This window comes from Leucopleurus acutus (genome assembly GCF_964270905.1).
Source record: "Leucopleurus acutus genome assembly, chromosome: 13".
Taxonomy (NCBI): Eukaryota; Metazoa; Chordata; class Mammalia; order Artiodactyla; family Delphinidae; genus Leucopleurus; species Leucopleurus acutus.
Genome location: NC_139155.1, coordinates 61,719,320 through 61,729,451, shown reverse-complemented (window position 1 = coordinate 61,729,451; position 10,132 = coordinate 61,719,320).

Here is a 10,132-nt window from a genome sequence, read left to right as displayed (position 1 = left end):
ATTCGATCTTTGCATATATTATGAAATGATCACGACAACAAGTCTAGTTAACATTCATCACCACCCATGCTCACATTTTGTTTTCCTTGTGGTGAGAACTTTTCAGATCTATTCACTCTTGATATCAACTCTGCAGGGATTTTGTGAGCATTTGTGAAAACAACGAACTGGGGTTTAGACCAGGTTAGCCGCTATGACCTGAAGATAAGGTTTGTGACCAAGCCTGGACTGTGCTGGCACATCACAGCCTCTGTGAATGTTACCACACACACTGTGTGTACAGAAAAGGCATTTTCTCTTGGAGCTTAAATATAAATAAAAGACATGGTGAGACTTTTCTGACACGTTTTGGGGGCCTGGTATGAGGACCGCTGTGGGGAGAGGTGTAGATGTTGGGGACAGCCTGATCCAAGGACCTCGATGGAATACTTGATGTCAAAATCTATTCCTCACGGAATATAATATATATATAATCTCCTCATGGAGATTGCAGTTTGTGCACTGAGATTCATTGCCAGAGGCATGAAAAGGGTACTTCTCAGGTGGTAAGAATTCCTGCAGCTGGTTCACACTGTCCAGGGCAGAGAAGTGCCGTGGGGTGGACAGAACCCAACCCTGGACTGGAGGAGGTGGCAGGGCAGGGCTGGCAGAGGCATGGGGTGTGTCCACTCACAGTTTTGTCTGGACCAGGCTTCACTTCGTTTGTTAGGTCTGATCTGCTCTGAGTAAACTGGACAGAGAACCAGCAGGCACATTTACATAAAATATAAAGCAGGGCATGTATATAGAGTGAACCTGAGCCATAAGGAAGTTCTCCGGATGTAGGGAAGGCATGGTGTCCATTATGGAGAGAACCCTCTGTGATGTTCTTTTCCTTTCCTTTCCTACTCATTGTGCTTCATCGAGGACCAGATGAGGGTAAAACGTACTACCTTTTAAAAATTACAAAAATTACATATACAAACCATTTCCTTAAAGTGATGGGCAGACGTTAAATGTAATTTTTGTATATTTTTATAATCTTATCACGGTCCACATAATGAAACTTGGTTAGATTTCAGTGAAAATTATCTTCCAGAGAAGGGTTTTTGTTTTTTCCGTGGTATGGGGTAACTTGGCTACAATTAGGAGGGATGGTGTAGCTTTTATGCCGATGAGGTGTGCCAGCAGTGTGATAGTTTAAACATATTTAAACAAAAACAAAAACAAGAACAAAAGGATGGATGCACAGACTTGCTGCTTAGATAACTTTAGCTTTTAGGACCCAGTTTCTTTCACTGATTAAAAAAAAGAGTTACACCTGAAAAAAAAAGTCCCACACAAGTGAGACAGTTTGTCTTTTCTCAGTCCTTGATGATCAAGTATATAAAAGTACATACATAGAATATTTGAGTGAAAAAATAAGGCTTACCAAATAGATCTAATATACACTGAATGTATACCTTATAAACTGACACTGAATTTTCAATTCAAATGTTCATGAAACATTTATAAAAACTAGCGATATATTAGATTACAAAGAAATAAAATTGTAAGTAAGACAGAGTAAACATTATGTATTTCTGGCTATGCAATAATATTATAAGTAAGTACCAACTATGAAAACAGTGTAATAAAACCCCACCCATTTTGATATTATACAAACATCTGGAAAGTAACTTTAGGATCAAAGAGGAAGTCAAGCCTGAAGTTGCAGAGCATTCAGAAAATAGTAATAATGGGAAAACTCCAAATAAAAATCCACAACTTACTGCCAAACCTATACTCAGGGAAAAGTAGAATTTATCATAAAACGTAGGCTGTTAAAAAGTAACAGAAAATAAACCTAGGAAAAGCAGGAGGAAAAAATTAATAAAGTTGTGAAAATAAGTCAGAAAAAGGAAAAATAACAGAATGGATGTATATATAAAGGGCTATTCCTTCAAGAGAAAAATAAACATTAATCAGATAAAACCCAATAAATAAATAAATCAAGAGATGGGTAAGGGGAAGAGTGTAAGAATGCCAAAATAGAAAGAAGAACAGGAAAATAACCAGTTATAGAGAAACTTAAATATAAAAAAGTCCTTGACAGAAATCTATCCTAAAGAGATCTAATATAGGATAAAATAAAAGTATAACTAACATAAAACTGATGAAGGAGAGAGAGAGAGAGAGAGGGACAGAGGTCCAAAAGATCTACATCTTAAAAACATTATGAGGAGGTTCTCCCAAACTTAAAAGAAACATAAATTTTTATGTTATTTCAACTGTTCTAGAGCTTTCTGATTATTCTTACAACACCTATATAAAAGCTGTACCAAAACCAGGTAAAGGTAGCACACAACATAACAACTGTGGATCAGTATCACTTATAAATATTGACGACAAATAAATAGAATATTAAGAAGTAGAACCTGGCAGAACAATGAAAGAATACATAATAAAGATAGTGATAGACTATAACTCATTGGTGAAAAAACAATTCATGTGTCCATAGAATGGAAGGAAGGATGGAAGGAGGGAGGGAGGATGGAGGGAGTGAGGAAGGGTAGGAGGGAGGGGCCTAGGAAGAAGGAACAACTCTTCCCTATAATAAAATGCCAACCAGTAAATATAAAAAGAAATGGTAGAGTCTGAAATACAATGTCGTGGCCAGCATAGTAATATCTGATTCAGGCAAAAATTATTAAGGGATTCTAAAACTCCTCGGTGAGACTTAGATGCGGAAAAAGATATATACAGTCCTGGATATCTGTCTCCCTCCACAGATTACTTACTAATTTCAAAGGAGAAAAATGGTCATTTTACTCGGCAGATATGTTATCAAGCACAGATGGACCGACACCAGGTGTCTGCTGCTGAGATGACTAAGGACGTATCATTTCTATGAATTCCTGCCCAGAATGCATAAGCTGAACCTAATCTTTGGGACACAAGAAAAATTCAATTTAAGGGGCATTCTATAAAGCTACTGGCCTGTGTTTTTCAAGATTTCAATGTCATGAAAGAAAAATAAATCCTGAGGAACTTCTCCATATTAAAAAGTGCTAAAGAGACAAGATGACTAAATTTAATGCATGATTGGATCCTGGATCAGAAAAATAACAGCTATAAAGAACATTATGGGGAAGATTGGCAACATTTTAATATAGACAGTTAGTTAAGGTGTCAATGTTAACCATCATTTAAATTTGATCATTGTGTCCATGGTTATATAGGAGAATGTTCTCGTTTTTAGTACACACCCATTGAAGTATTTAGCAGAATAGATTAATCATATCTGCACTTTTCTACCAAATATTTCAGTAAATATAAACATATAAGGGATGGGAGAACAAAAATAGCAAGTGGTTAAGAGTAAATAAATCCGGGCGAAGAACACAGAAAAATTTATTGTACTATTCTTACAACTTTAATAAAATCTTGTGGGTTTTTAAACAACTAATTAAAAATATAAAGATTAAGAATTATTCTGAGATGTATAAGATGGTTCATAATTAGGAATGACTGAAATAATTCACAATATATTAGTTCTAAAGAGGAGACACCGTCTGGTTGTCTCTGTAGTTTCCAAAGGAACATTTGACAAAAGTTCCACAATGATTTCTAACCTAAAAAATAAACACCTTTAGTAAAGTAGGTGGATAACTTACTGGGATCAATACATATATTCATAACCAACTTCATGTTTCATAGTGGAAGGGCAGAAGCATTCCTATTAAAGTGAGGAAAGGAACATTGTTTTACTGTTACCACTGTTTTTCCATAGTGTTCTGGAAGTATTAGACTATACAATTAGAGAGACCACAATATATATGATATGGGCATAGTGTAGAAATGGTATGTGTCACTGAAAAACTCAAGAGAGTGAACTAAATATTTTTAGAGATGCATTTGGTAAGAATGTTAGTTATAATTAATATAGTAAAACCATATTTGAGCAGAAATAATGAATTATAAACTATAATAGAAGGAAATGCACCACTGACAACAGAAATCTCCAAATCATGGAATACCCTGAACAAAATTAACAAATATTTTTTGTATCTATAGAGTAAAAGGATAAAATCTTACTGAAGGAAATAAAGGAAAAATGGAATAAATTGAGTAATATACCTGGTCCCTGGATAAAGAGGTAATTTTATTAAAAAAATATTTTTCCTGAAATTAATATATTTCAGAGCAATACCAAAATGATTCTTTTGAAATTTTCTGATAATTATTATAAATTTATCTAAAAAAATGAAACAAAATCTAAAAATTATGAAACTAAAGGAAAAATGGGAAGGCACAGGGCATAACAGCATTCCACTGTATTATCAGTAAGCTATTAGATATTCAATTTGATGGCCTAGAGAATTCGGAAATAAAACTGAGGTAAATATGAGCTTCAGTGTATTATAGACATGATAGGATTTTTTGTTTGTTTGTTTTAATTGGAGTATAATTGCTTTACAATGTTGTGTTAGTTTCTGCTGTACGATGAAGTGAATCTGCTATATGTATACATATATCCCCTCCCTCTTGGACCTCCCCCTCTACCCCCAATCCCACCCATCTAGGTCATCACAGAGCACTGAGCTCCCTGCACTATACAGCAGGTTCCCATTAGCTATCTATTTCACACATGGTAGTGTGTTTATGTCAATCCTAATCTCCCAATTTGTCCCACCCTCCCCTTCCCCCACTACGCCCACACATCCGTTCTCTATGTCTGCGTCTCTATTCCTGCCCTGCAAATAGGTTCATCTGTACCATTTTTCTACATGTTTTAAATCAATAAGGGGAAATAAATTATTTGATATATGGCATTGGGAAACCTGGCCTTTTATTTATTTGTGAAAACACTAAAGTATATCTCCACCTCACTCTAATGTAAAAATGAACTCCAAATGTAAAAGCTTTATATATTTAAAAGTTGAAATATGAGATTTTCCTAAGGAATACGGCTAATTAGTATTTATGATCATGTATACGTATGTATGAGATATATCCAGTGAGAGGATGATTGTGATAAAGCCTTTCCAGGAATGTCTGAAAAAACAGATATCATAAAAAAAGATGAATAGGGCTTCCCTGGTGGCGCAGTGGTTGAGAGTCCGCCTGCCGATGCAGGGGACACGGGTTCGTGCCCCGGTCCGGGAAGATCCCACATGCCGTGGAGCGGCTGGGCCCGTGAGCCATGGCCGCTGGGCCTGCGCGTCCGGAGCCTGTGCTCCGCAACGGAAGAGGCCACAACAGTGAGAGTCCCGCGTACTGCAAAAAAAAAAAAAAAAAAAAAGATGAATAAATTTACTTCCAAGAGAATAAAACTTCTCTATGTCAAGAAAACTTTACAGAAACTGAAAGAAAAACCAAAAAAGAGAAAATAAGCTGAACAAAATTGACATGTAAGTATTATTATAAAGACGAAGAGGGTTTTTTAAAAAAGCAGAATATGCAAAGGATGTACATAGATAATTCATAAAAGAATTACAAACAGCCAATAAGCATATTAGCAGATTGTTAAACTTGCTGATACGCATGAAAATAGATACTTTTCTCCTATGCAATTTGCTTTTAAGATAAAAGAAAACTACTGAACATTTAAATCTTTTTGCTAGTGTTTTCTTCTTTGAGCGCAAATCCCACTTCAGGGAATTTGCCCCAGTACTGTCATCTCTGCCTTGTCTACACTATATGAATAAAGATCACATCGCATTTCCATTTATAAGGAATGGGTTAAATAAATTACTGCATGATAACTTAATGGAATATGATCCAATCATGAAGATGATAATGTAAATAGTAATTTTGACATGGAAACATGGTGAAGGCATATTATTCAGTTACAGCACATCTAGTACAAACTCATTTATGTAAACCTGTTTATCCAATCTCTATCCATATATGTGTATACAAGAAGAGAGAAAAATGGCTGGTGGCCATTCATGAAAATGATAAGAATGGTTTCCTCTGTGCTCCAGAAAAGTGAGGTGGCTTTACCTTCCTTTTTTTACTTTATTGTATTGCTTGAAGTTTTTGTTTTTGTGTGTTAGTTCGTTTGTTTTAACAGGAATCAATTGATCTAGCAGCTAAAATGGAAGCAACCCCAGTGTCCATTAACAGATGATAGATAAAACAAAATGTGGTCTATACATACAGTACTATTCAGCCATAAAAAGGAAGGACATTCTGACACACGCTACCACATGGATGAACATTGGAGACATTAGGTTAAGTGAAATAAACCACCCTCAAAAAGACAACTCCTGTATGATTCCGCTTCTATGAGTCACCTTATATGAGTCAAACTCACAGAGAAGGAAAGTAGAACGCCGGCTGCCAGAGGCTGCGGGACGGGGGAGTGAATGGGGACAGAATTTCATCTTGCAAGATGAGAAGCGTTCTGGAGATGGATGGTGGTGATGGTTACACAATGATGTGATGCACCTAGTACCACTGAACTGTACGTTTAATGATGGTTAAGATGGTAAATTTACGTGATGTGTATTTTACCACAATAAAAACAAACAAAAGGGGAAATGATCCACAAGAGTGTTCCCCCCCGCCACCACAATCTATAAATTTAGCAGGAAGATTTATCAGTTTGTGAAGTGAACTGGGAGACCGTGGAGTAGACATGAGGAACCAAATACCTCATTTGGGGGGAACCTCTTACAAAAGAAGAAACATCCAGGAAGCAGATGGCCAGGCAGGTGTTGACATTCCTCTGATTGCATCCAGAGACACCAAAGGGTGGCACAGCCAGCGATGGTAGGAGGGCAGATTTCATAGAATTGAACAGCTTTTTCTCTTTAACACATAAAATAGACCAAGGGTGCTTCACAAAATAGGAGGAGGCACTGTTGGTCCGAGTGTAGCCTTTTAGAAGTGAAAACCAAGATGTAGGCAATAGGATTTCATGACAATTTTTATTCATTCTCATCGCCGCCACGACTGAGGTCTATTTTGCTCACCATCCAATTTTATTTTTATTCTAATTCCACCCAAATAAATATGAATAGCAGGGCTTTCTGTGCCTCCTGGGAGCTCTGTGTGGGCGAATCTCAGTGAATGCTGTCGGCCTTAAAAATAGAAGCACCATCAAAGGAGCAGGCTTCCCCTGCCAAGGCCACGACCAGAGAAGCAAAACAAGGGGTAAGGCCACCTCAGGGGAGAGACGATGGAGAGAACTCGTCCTGCACAAAACGTTCCTGAGCTGAAAGTAACACAGGTATGAAGAAGAGAAGGAAAAATGTCAGGTAATGTGAATTGCCAGCCGCCCCCCAAGGTCGCTTCAAAGAGGATGACTCAGAGCCACAAGTGCACCAGCCAGACCAGAGACGGAAAGCACAGCGATTCCACAGAGGACTGAACCATATAAAAACTGCCTTTGTTTCTCATCCCACAGAATTCCCTCTTCACCCATGAGGTTTATACTATTTTCACATGGCGTCCACTGAAGGAAAACAAATGTGATCCTGTCCCATCCGCTAGAAGTACCATTTTCCTAGGTCACGCCGCTTGATCCTGGCAATAACAACATACAAAATGAAATATATTTAAGGCAAACTTGATCAGGGTTAATGAGGATAATGATATATTGAGAAGATGAGTGTTTTGCTGGGGAGATAAAATAACTGTGGCTCTTAGTGTAAAAGTATATGGTGCAAAAACTATAAAATTGTGATTGTTCTGTACCAGTGATTGGTTCAGAAGCTTCTGCTTTAGGTAATCTGACCATGGCTGTGGTTCTTGTATTTGATTGTCTCTCCAGATGTTGGCGGGTGTTTGCCCTGTGACTTCACTTGCATGATGGGTCTACGGAAATTTATTGATTTTTAGTGTGTTCATCTTTTTCCTTTTGGTGAGAAAGGGAGTAACGACCTCCAAGCTCTTTACATGTTGGCGAAACTAGCAGTGGGAATTAAATTTTGAATGTTTTAAACATTTGTGACTTACTTGAATGAGAGAAAGGGAGTGAGGGAAGGAGAGAGGCAGTACCTGCTGTATCAGTCAGGACAGGCTGGGTAGCAAACAAGCCCCAAATCTCAGTGGCTGAAAACTACGAAGGTGGACATTGAACCTCCAGGATGGTGGAGTGAAGAGCATAGCAGACTTTCTCCCCCAAAAGCAATGATAAAAATGGACAATCATTGCAGGACTCTAGAAAATGACCAAGGCAAACAACAATTGAGAAGCTTTATTCAAGAAAAACAACTGAAACTTTGGTGAGAACAGTGAGAGCCTGTGGAATCTTAGCTAGGGGCTGCCGCCCCTCCCCTCCCACCTCCCTCCAGACCGTTGGTGTCCGAGGTTCTTCCAGGACAGGGTGAGGCAGGCAGTGAGGACGCAGCTTCTTTGCCAGAGGGGTTAACTTGGTTTGGAGGGGAGCAAGGAAACACTCCCTACCGAGGTATTTTGTTTAAGGATCTAGGCGGCAAAGGATCAGGGAAGGCGAACATCTCAGATGGCCTGAGTTGAGATTCCAGGTGGGACAGAAACAAACAGACCCGGCAGGTTTTTAACCGAGTGATCCAGGTAATAAGATGGCCATCGTGGGTCTCGATAAGATCCCACATTCCCTGAATGTCTTTCATTTGCTTTCATATCATTAAAAATCCTATAAATGAAACTCACGTTAAGTTTGCAAGAGAGCAAAGATTCAAAACCAGGCTCGGGTGATAAAAAATAAAGTTACAATATTTTCCTCAGTGTTCTGTGTTATCTAAAGTAAGTTAGATGTTAAGGAATAAAGTTCTTTTGGGTTAAGAAACTATCACTTAAAGTACAGAAGCAGTAATGGCTTTTGGTAGAATTGTAGAAGGAATTTACTGAGTGTATTCCATCTCTTTTGGAAAGCTAGGGTTAATACTCCTAATTTACTGTGCTTTAGAAAGGAAAAAGCTATTTATACTGTTCATTTTCTTTGCACAAATCTGTTACTTTAAGGAAACTCGTCTGTGATGGTTTTTCTAAAAATGTCCCATTCCAAGCATCCAGTTTGTCTTAGATGGGTGTGACTAATTTACCTTTTTGGAGCTCCGAGGTATAGGGAATGGAGTGCATTCTGAATTTCCCATTGATTTAATTGCTTCTGGGCGTGTGCATTCCATATGTTTTAAGTTAAATACTTCTGGAGCCCTGCACTTCATTAAATGGAACCATAAGGCAGTTGGTGACCAGAATGATGATCGGAATGGGATAATTAGGAAAATAAGGGTGAGGAGATCATTGGCTTGATGATATCAAATATCCAAAAGCCACAAGAATTTTAATTACTTTCAAAACACTGCACAGGCTTCTTAGAAAACATGAAGTGGATGTTTATTTAGTTACATCTCTTATGCAGCGTTGGTTAGCCAATAAGGTTTCCTTGGACAAAAAACAGAGCTTCACGTATTGAAAACGGCTACTTAAAAAAATTTTTTTATTCAAGTATAGTTGATTTACAGTGTTGTGTTAATTTCTGCTATACAGCAAAGTGACTCAGTTATACATATATATATTCTTTTTCATATTCTTTTCCATTATGGTTTATCACAGGATATTGAATATAGTTCCCTGGATTGTACAATAGGACGTTGTTTATCCATTCTATATATAATAGTTCTGTTAATCCCAAACTCCAAGTCCATCCCTCCCCTAACCTCACCCTTGACAACCACAAGTCTGTTCCCTACGTCTGTGAGTCTTTCTGTTTCGTAGATGAGTTCAGAAACTGGCTACTTCTAATGCAAGTGACCATTTCTATTGAAATAATCTATTTCTAATGGAAAGACTGCTGAAGAGCACACTTGAATGGTAATTGAAATTGTCTTAAATTCACATTGTCTTACTCTTCTTGTCACAATAAATGTATTATGACATTTTATTACTGTTTTCATCAAAGTGACAAAAATGAACATGTTCCACCTCATCTCCATCCTTCATCTTTTTCTCTGGACTGTGTAAATACAGCAGTACTTATGTGGTACTCAGTCTAGTGCTGTAGTATTGTTATTGTCACGGTAGCAGAAGCAGTACTGGTGTACAGTGGTGAGTGGTAAATAAAGAAAGCACTGTCTCTTTCCTCATCAGGCTTAAACCTACAGAGACAATAAGCAAGTGAACATATACAGAAATAATTTCAAATTATGGAGAACTCTGAAAAAAATTCCTTAAATTC